The sequence below is a fragment of the Schistocerca americana genome, chromosome 6 (assembly GCF_021461395.2).
Source record: "Schistocerca americana isolate TAMUIC-IGC-003095 chromosome 6, iqSchAmer2.1, whole genome shotgun sequence".
Lineage (NCBI taxonomy): Eukaryota > Metazoa > Arthropoda > Insecta > Orthoptera > Acrididae > Schistocerca > Schistocerca americana.
Genome location: NC_060124.1, coordinates 478,131,309 through 478,142,034, shown reverse-complemented (window position 1 = coordinate 478,142,034; position 10,726 = coordinate 478,131,309).

The following is a 10,726-nucleotide window of genomic DNA, read 5'->3' as shown; positions in this document are numbered from 1 at the left end:
TATATATATATATATATATATATATATATATGTGTGTGTGTGTTTTTTGTTATGTTATACCCTTGAAGAGCGCATTTAAACTTCATGTCCATTTCCCTGTTGTTTTCTCTATAAATTCTGCCTAAAACTTCCCCCATTCGTGTGCTGTGTTTCTGCTTCCTTTCTTCGGTCCACTTTAGGTCCTGTGTTCTCTTCAGCTTCTCTTTTTTCCTGTTAGCACTGTGTTCCTTCATCCTCTGGCTCTTGTCGCCTCTGTTCGGGCCATTGCGTTAGTTTGTTGTGTGGTGTCTCTTGTAATTTGTTTCTTCTGATCATGTTCCTAACGAGTGTTTTGTGTTGTTTCCTGTGATATTGAGTTGTTACATACCATTTCTTACTTCATTCATCCATTTCTTGTTTTTCCTTGTGCTAACTCAGTCCAAGATCTGTCTAGTTATCCTGTGTGGTGCCATTCTGCTGAGGTGTCCGTAAAACTGTAGTCTTCGTTTCTTCATTTCGTCTGTTATTTTCTCTCTGTGCTCATATAGTGCTTCAGCTGGCCTCATTGTCCATATCCCGTTTTTTTGTGTCGCCCTGAATATTTTCCTGAGTGTTTTTCGTTCCGTCTTCTCTGTTTGATTCGTGTCTGTCCTTGTACTATTGTGGTCTCGGCTGAGTTTAGTGCTTCTGGTAGCACCACCGTCTCGCAGTGTCGTAGCTTGGCCTTATGTGAAATAGCTTTCTTGTTGTAGTGATTCCAAGTCTGTCTGTAGGCCTTCTATAGTTTCGCTCTTCTCTCTTCATTAGATACCTTATTTCTTCCTGTATCTTTATTGTTTCTCCTAGGTACTTGAAATTTTCTGTTCTGTATACTGTCCCATAATTTGTGTGTAGTGATGGGTGTTTTTGGGTGCTCATGAACGGTGTTTTCTCGTATGATATCTGTAGTTCGCTCTTGGCTGCGATTTCGTGTAGTTCCTCTATGGCTCTTATTGCTTCTGTTCGCGTACCGTTACGATGGCTAAATCATCTGCGAACGCTAGGCACTTGACTCTTACTTTTCCTAAAAGGATTCCTTTCTGTGTCTTTCCCCATTCCTTCGCTATTTTGTCCAGTACTATGTTGAACAGCGATGGGGAGAGGCTGTCGCCAGTCTGACTACTGTTCTGATTTCGAATTGTTCTGAGAGCTCTCCACAGAACTTCACTTTAGATGTCGTGTTTGTTAGTGTTTGCTGAATTATGGTTAGTGTCTTCTTCTCTACTCTGTATGTATTCTTTCAGGATTTTACAGAGGATCTCTCTGTCTAGAGTCGTACGCCTTGATATATATATATATATATATATATATATATATATATATATATATATATATATATATATATATATATATTGGTTCATTGATCGTGACCGAGCCAAATAGCTCACGAAATAAGCGTCAAACGAAAAAAGTACAAAGAACAAAACTTGTTTAACTTGAAGGGGGAAACCAGATGGCGCTATGGTTGGCCCGCTAGATGGCGCTGGCATAGGTCAAACGGATGTCAACAGCGTTTTTTTAAAAATAGGAACCCCCATTTTTCATTACATATTCGTATAGTACGTAAATAAATATGAATGTTTTAGTTGGACCACTTTTTTCGCTTTGTAAGAGATGGTGCTGTAATAGTCACAAACATATGGCTCACAATTTTAGACGAACAGTTGGTAACAGGTAGGTTTTTTAAATTAAAATACAGAACGTAGGTACGTTTGAACATTTTATTTCGGTTGTTCCAATGTGATATATGCACCTATGGCAGCGACATCTATCGGGGCAGCTATAGCACCATTTGGTTTCCCCCGTCCAACTAGACAAGTATCGTTCTTTGTAGTTTTTTCGTTTGACGCTTATTTGGTGAGATATTTGGCCCGGTCACGATCAATGGACCAATGGACGACCATATATGAGGGTAGATGAGATGGACACAGACGAGATGGAGGGGGAGATTATGACGGATATCCAATTCCCATACCTATTACAAACGTGTGCTTCCCCGTTTCTTTCTTAAGCACTAAGCAGAACGATCCACAGGAAAGCTTGACCGGGTACAGCTAGTCATTAAACAAGTGCAGGAGGAGATTTGAGTTTAACGACCCTTATCAACGAAGTCACTAGCGTGGATGAAGGACGGGTGGAGAAGAAAAGCAGCCGTGCCCTTTCGAAGGAACCATATTCCAACATTTGCTTTAAGCGATTTAGGGAAATTACGGAAAACCTAAATCAGGCTGGCCGGACACGCGTTCGAACCGTCGGCCTCCCGAATGCGAGACCCGTGTGCTGACCTGCGCTACCTCGCTCGGTATTAAACAAGATCTGTAATCTTTTATAACTTCAGATCTTCCCATAATTAATTTCGACACTTTTGATTAATTTCAAACACATCGCCTATTTCGATGGTGAGTACAGACTGTTTGTGTACGCCAGTCTCTGTTGGCGGAATCGAACTCTCTAAAAGAAATCGACGAACATCGTCTTTCCGTGTGGAAGGAGAAACATAGGCAGAGATTGACATTGCATCCTTATCTGTGACTTTACGTAATCTCAGATCGAGATTACTCACTGGACTACTGCTTAATACTTCACTAAAAAAATTTTTAACCACAATGGTAGCATAAGCATAAAATATGGTGGTTCTTGTGTACAATCCGTATGAAGCCTAAACACAGTGGCAAACGGTAACAGTGCAGCCACGAAAAATCGTTTTCACTATTGTTCCGTGGACGCAGGAGTTGGCAGCATATTTTGTGCTTACACTAGCACAATTGATTTTAGATGTGGTTATGTTTTGCGTCACATACTTCAACGTTTCACTTGGACTGGACTGCCACAAGCAGGTCGGTGTATGACATTGTATATTTTCGAAATCGACAATGTGAAACAAATGTCATCTATAAAACCTGCACGGATTGTCCAGTAACGGCATATTAACGCAGTACAGCTGAACGCATTTACGTACCATCCATGATCATGAATCACAGCAACATAAATATTTGTTGTGTATTTAACACTGCATTTTTATTTTTTAAGTAAGGTTCGCCCATAAGAAGCAGCAGTTTTTAACGCGCTATTGGCGCTTTTACTTACGCAAGGGTCTAACGCTGCTTTTGGAATATGGATATCTTGCTGGAAAACGAAGACGGCCGTCAAAAAATAAAAACTTCCCCTTCTTGGTGATACTTTTTCGTGCTGTTTGGTCAACAACAGTTACGTGGGAAGCCAGCTGTCTACGAAATGACACAGTTTTTACAATTTGAGAAATTGTCCAGCAACATCCAAGTTAATAACTACTACTATTCAGTTACGTATATTTTTATACGTCTTTGTGTATTATTCCTTTTTTCCTGGACGTATTTTCAACACAAAGCAGAAGCATTTCATTGTACAGGAGATGTAATAAAAAATGAGATAGCACCTACAGCCCTTCTTGAACTAATTCGCAATTTCCGGTAACCACAGAGACATGGAATGAGCTGTAGTTTCCAGAAAATGTGGCGTTATTGCAAGGCTCATCCCTGCCGAAATTATTTTAGCATCTCGTCTAGCCTCGAGGTCTCAAAAAGGAGGGAAAAATTGCATTACGATCCTTTCGCTGAAAATGTATTAGTTTTACAAGTAGAACACCAAGATCTTGCTGGGAAATTCCTGTAGCATTTTTAAAAGAATGCTTACTATTTAAATACTGATCTGAAAATCAGATCGAGAGAACAGCGATTGTGGTTGCTGTTTTACTGGTTTGTTAAATTGTAACATGCGATATGGACTGTCAATAAATTTATGAAAGCCAACTACGGATCTTTCGGAGTATGGTAAACTGTTCATTAAACGCTATTTTAAACACAAGCTCCTCCTGTTTTCTTTTCGCTGTCTTCTTCACACAGCAGTAAACCCAGTACAGATTTTTCATCACTTTCTGCGTTATTTTACGAGGAGAGTTTTTACGTGTGGGTTCGCAGCTGTTAAAGTATTTATCCTGGAAACAACAGTTTCACATCGACGCTTTTTAATTTTTTTTACTTTTCCGCTACTAGTTTTCTGATCCGAAGCTGCTAAGAAATAGGGAGTGAGTCCCAGCATTAAGAAGGAATTGCGGTAATTACATTAATACAACACTATATTCCTATTTTTTATTATATCGTTACATGATAACTAGTGACCACGTCAAGATAACTGTTTCATTTCTCTTTTCCTTCGCGCTCTTTCGGAAGTCTTCTATTTTTTCAGATTGAGATGTTTCCCTCTCGTTACAGCAACTGAGACGTTATTTTTCTGTTTGAATTTCTTGACGTCTATGTCTGGTCACCTGCTTTGACAGAATGTGTGAATTTTCTGTGTTAATCTGTCTTCTTCAATTCGCTCTAGATGTCTGGATAATTCAGGGCAGCGTAAGTACATTTCCACGACAGACGTAAAGAATGGTTACCATGAAATAGTAGTAGTGCCACAGGATCTAAATATGGTTACGGTTGCTGTTAACACATATCGATTAAACGACTAGGGAACTAGGCTAATTTGGGACCATTATATCGAATGGGTACGTAAAATACTGCCTTAAACACAGGTTTGTTTGTTAGCGGAAACAAACGACACTTTTCGTTGACGCTGTGCTTTGCGTGAGAGCCATGATGAGCAGTATTTGTCTGGGTCCACTCGAGCTGCACATTGCAAATATCCACCGAAACACCAGAGAAAACGCGGCTAATGACTCTTAGAAGTATTTTTTATTTAATCGTATGGCTAGAGCCCGCCGTCGGGCAGGCCGTTCGCCGGGTGTCGGTCTTTCAATGTGACGCCACTTCAGCGACCTGCAGTCGATGAGGATGATAGGATGATGATGACAGCACAACACCCAGTCCCTAGGCGGAGAAAATTCCCCGACCCAGCCCCGAATCGAACCCGGGCCCAGAGGATTGACAATCCGTCACGCTGACCATTCAGCTATGACCATTCAGCTACTGGGGGCGGACACTCTCAGGAGTGACACCCTGTATCTCTTATCGCCTATGCAGTGGTAGTTTTATGGAACGTAAACGAGGGTAAGACTTGCACTCCACAATGTGTACTGCAGAATGCATTTTCCTTACAAGAATCGATGTAAGCCGCTCCCCACTTTATTAATTACAGATTATTGCCACTCTGTCCGGGACGAATGAATTTTTAGAAGTGACTTGCATGGAACGGTATTTGACGGCTTTGGATCTTGCTGCTGATCCAGCGACCTCTGAGACACGTCTTCTTCTGTGGAGAAAAAAAAAATCCAGCCTGGCGCGGGTTGGTGTCCTATGGTGGTCGGTTAACAGAGGATATGGTGGGGAGCGTCACCTGCTACAGGTGTCCACAGGGCTCTGGCACATGGCATATCAGTAGCATTGCCCATAGATGCTAGAGCACATCTGACCCGTGTCCTCTGGAGGTGTTCGAAGCACATGGACCGCTCGTGGGGTGGTAGCGGCTATGGTGGCGGTGGCATTAGAGGGTAGTGAAGGTGGTGTAGTACTTCTTAAAATTAAGAATGCGATTGTTCCCATCGGAACCAACTACATACAGCGACAATTTTGCAGTCTCATATCAGTGATAATCCACATGTCTCTTTGAAAGCTTATCTCAGAGCTATAAAATTTTAAACTCCATTAGTATTATAAAAATGTATGTCTCTATGCATATTTCTCATTTCGTCCTAAGTCACTGGATTGATTTCTACCATATATGCTACACGTATTGCTACCTGGAAAGAAGTGCTGTGGGAGTATTAACCAGCAACGTCCTGTTGATGCGGGTTGGGGGGAGGGGGTGGTAACGTGGAAATATAAGGGAGAAAGAGATGAAAAGAGAGGGGGAAGGAAGACATGCACACAGCTATAAGGAACCAGGAGATGGATACACTGTGTAGTGCCTGAAAATTTGAAATAAATTGATCGGTATTTTTGCTAATAGCTTTTCCGATTTCTTCTTCTTCTTCTTCCGCTTGTGCCTGGTCCAGCAGTTTTCGCAGGGTCGGCATTGTTAATTTGAAGGGATGGCTGGATGCCCTGTACCACCTGGGACAGAATCAGTGTACCCCAGCTGCCTGTGTCTAGAGCAAATCATGCAATAGTGCACACGTGTTACAAATGTCTGTGAGCCGTGTAACTGAGGCGGGACTTCGGGACCAGCGCGGTATTCACCTAGTGAGATGTGGAAAACCGCCTAAAAACCACATCCAGGCTGGCCTGCACACCGGCCCTCATCGTTAATCCGCCAGGCGGCTTCGATCCGGGGCGCCTATCCGAGTCCAGGAAGTAGCACATTAGCGCTCTCGGCTGACCTGGAGGGTCCACCTTTCCCCTTTATATAGTACACATATATCTATATAGCATATACATTATGAAAGTAAAGCCTCTGTGAACTCAGATGTTTGTTAGAGTATCGTGTTGTCAAGAACTTTTCTAGATTTCTGGTATCGAGCGAGGTGGCGCAGTGGTTAGCACACTGGACTCGCATTCGGGAGGACGACGGTTCAATCCCGTCTCCGGCCATCCTGATTTAGGTTTTCCGTGATTTCCCTAAATCGCTTTAGGCAAATGCCGGGATGGTTCCTTTGAAAGGGCACGGCCGATTTCCTTCCCCATCCTTCCCTCACCCGAGCTTGCGCTCCGTCTCTAATGACCTCGTTGTCGACGGGACGTTAAACACTAATCTCCTCCTTCTCCTCTAGATTTCGGGTAGCAATGTTAAATGACGGCTTGTCTTTATATATATATATATATATATATTGGTAGGCCACATATATTAAAGAAACAATGTAGCCGATGTCGGTCCGAACCTTTATTCGAATATTGTTTAGATATTTTTATTTTTTGTATATCGATGGAGATCTTTTCCAGATTTTCGTTAATCACTTTCATTATTTGTGCAGTACATTATCTTTAAATACCACATATAGCTGAAGAGTGTGTAGCCTATGTCGGCCTGAACGTTTATTATAGTACCGTGAAAAAATCTGAAGTACATATAGGTAGTATGGGTTGAAGTCACCTCCTTGTGCCCGTCTGCATTTGCAGGCTAATCTGAGGAACTGCTGCAGCGATATTGATCAGATTTTCACTAATAGACGCAGACTGATCCACGAGGAAGGTTTTCTATATAATTTGTAAATATTTTCTTGAAGCTGTCTGAATTGCGAAAATTAAATTTAAGTTATGAGAACGATGGCACTGCTACCTATCAAACAACGGCCTTAATCCTAGAGGGAGCAGCAGTGCCCTAAGTTAGCAGGAAGCGTGACCGGATTCGCACCTGGTTTGATGGGGAAAAAAAAACTGGCAGCATTTGACTAGCAACAGACCGGTTGTAGGATCGATTTCTGGCCGGGACAATTTTCTTCACACTTCCACGTTACACCGTAACTCCCCTTTCGCCGATGTAATACGGCCTAAGTGCCATCCAATTCATTGTAATCGTTTCAGAATAACTGCCTAGCGAGGAAACGTGCGAGGCTGTTTTTTACGCACAGAGTATAACACAGTGTGGTGTGCATCGTAAATTACAAGGAAACATCATCAACTCGACCTCATATTTGAACGAGACAAAGACATACTTGCAAGATATCAGCTTCAGAAATAAATCCGCACAAAAATTTGGAACTTTTTCTGAGAGTAAGCAAGTTGTTTGAAAGTATAACACTTAAACATGCGCGAGCACCGCTTCTCGTCCGCTGTCCCCCTTCGCTGCAGCCGCTTAATGCCCGAGCACGAAGTGCTGTGGAGCATAGTAAAAGGTGGAAGTCTGTTCTCACACTGGAAACAAGCGTTGTTAATTGTGTCAAAGTCTACTCATATTACTTACCGTTTTTCTCGTGGAACAACACGACTGTTCCCGAAAAAGATTTCAAAACACGTTGGGCAGAAATGTTCACATCTCCTGTCATCTCCCCTCCTCTTACCTCGCCATTACCATTCCGCGAATAGCAGAACGCTGGTTGTCAGTCCGCTGTACAGTGATTCGCGTGCGGCCATTAGGCGGCTGCTGTGGGACGTAGCGAGTGACAAACAACCGGGACGCGCGAAGTTTAAATGCTATACATTAAGAAGGTTATAAGTGCGCACTATTACGAGGGTCACCCCAAAAGAAATGTACACTATTTTTTTATCCATCTTTTATTCTACATGTTTGAAAGTTTTACAGTGTGTAGATACGTCCTTTAGGAACAGTATTTTCATTCCTCCACATAATTTTCATCCCTCCAAACTGCCTTACGCCATCTTGGAACCAGCGCCTGTATACCCGCACGGTAAAATTCTGCACCAACCTGTTGCAGCCACTGTTTGGCAGCGTGCACAAGGGAGTCGTCATCTTCAAACCTTGTTCCACGAAGAGAGTCTTTCAGTTTCCCAAAGAGATGATAGTCACATGGAGCCAGGTCAGGACGGTAAGGCGGGTGTTTCAGTGTTGTCCATCCGACTTTTGTGATCGCTTCCATGGTTTTTGGACTGACATGTGGCCATGCATTGTCGTGCAACAGCGAAACATCCTTCTTTTGCCAATGTGGTCGAACACGACTAAGTCGAGCTTGAAGTTTCTTCAGTGTCGTCACTTATACATCAGAATTTATGGTGGATCCACTTGGCATGATGTCCACAAGCAAGAGTCCTTCGGAATCGAAAAACACCATAGCCATAACTTTTCCAGCAGAAGGTGTGGTTTTGAATTATTTTCTTGTGTGAATTTGCATGATGCCACTCCATTGATTGCCTCTTCGTCTCTGGTGAAAAATGATGGAGCCATGTTTCATCACCTGTCGCAATTATTCCAAGAAATTCATCTCCACCAATCTCGTACTGTTCCAAAAGTTCGCTGCATACCGTTTTTCTTGTTTCTTTGTGAGCCACTGTCAACATCCTGGGAACCCACCTGGCACAAACTTTTTTTTAACGCCAACACTTTCAGTATTCTGCAAACATTTCCTTTCCCTATCCCAACGTTCCGTAACAATTTGTTCACTGTGATGCGTCTGTCAGCAGTCACCAATTCGTTAACTCTCTGCACATTGTCTGGAGTGTGTGCAGTACGAGGCCTGTCGCTGCGAGAACAATCCTCAATATTGCCGTGCCCGCTTTCATCACGTAACCTGCTTGCCCACCGACTAAATGTACTGCGATCGACAGCAGCATCCCCAAAAACTTTTTTCAACCTCTTGTGGATGTTTCCCACTGTCTCGTTTTCACAGCACAGGAATTCTATGACAGCACGTTCCTTCTGACGATCGTCAAGCGAAGCAGCCATATTGAAGACATGCTGTGACGGCGCCACTCACGGGTACAGGTTGAACTAAGTTTGAAAACAAGCGGGAAGGATGTATCTACACACTGTAAGACTTTCAGACATGCAGAATGAAAACTGTATTTTTACAAAAATAGTGTGCATTTCTTACGGAGTGACCCTCGTAGAATCATGGGGCAAAATTTCGCACGAGATCGATAATTGGGACTGATACCTCGAAAGTGTTCTTTTCCCTCCTTAAAATTACAGGTCGAGTTAGTGTTGTTTTCTTGTTAATTTATATAAAGAAAATTTCACAGCAGCGCAGCAAATGACTCGGCTTTGGGCTCTCTGCTTTCCTTGACTCAAACACAGGTGCGAACACAATTCTCTGCGTGTTGGGGCTAAAGACATTACACGTTTGGATACTTTCAAGTTATGCAGAAGACTGGTAAACAATCTCCAATAACAAGGTCATAAAGACGTGGACACTATCTTCTCGAAAGGAATTCAGAAATTTCTTACGGATGGTTTTGAAATATTTGTACAAATGATACAAGGACACATTACGAAATATGACCATAATTTCAGATGCCAGTCTCTCCTCTCCTCAGATTACTGGTCGCAGTGCCAATGCTTGATTCACTATAAATTCTTCGAGCAGGGGGCAGTGAGTAACTCAACTTCAAAGTATCGCAATAAAATGGTTCAAATGGCTCTGAGCACTATGGGACTTAACTTCTGAGGTCATCAGTCCCCTAGAACTTAGAACTATTTAAACCTAACTAACCTAAGGACATCACACACATCCATGCCCGACGCATGATTAGAACCTGCGACCGTAGCAGTCGCGCGGTTCCGGACTGCGCGCCTAGAACCGCTAGACCACCGCGGCCGGCAGTATCGCAATAAATGTGACCAATAACGAAAAGATAACCATTTCATCGTGGTGAATGAGACTGACAATTTGAAATAATCAAATATTTTTAACCAGTAGTTCCCCCGCAATCGTTTGAGAACAGTTGCATAGTGAAGAAAAAAATGCGAATGGAAAACATGTGGTTTTTATTTCCTATGCTTCAAATAAAGCGTTTTCCGGGAACGTACTTCAGCAGCTCTGCCCTATTTACATACAATATGTTCTTTCAGCAGCGCAGCAGATGATTCAGATATCAGCTTTCTGCTTTCCTTGACGAGCAACTGCGGTAGTCTCAACAATGTTATACGGCGTGTACTAAGCTTAACGAGAGAAGTACTGTAACGCGAGCTGAATATGCGACACCTCATAATCATCTGCGGCACGTTTACATCACAGCGGTAAGTCGACGATATTGTACGCTCTGATTTGTTATTTCTGGCAAGCCATCCTGAGCTTAAATTTCAGAAAAAAAATGACCGCCAACAAACGACGAGAGTTTCTACTACTTGCTTTCGTGCTTGCCAACCCTACCTTGCCCAGCTACGTCACCAT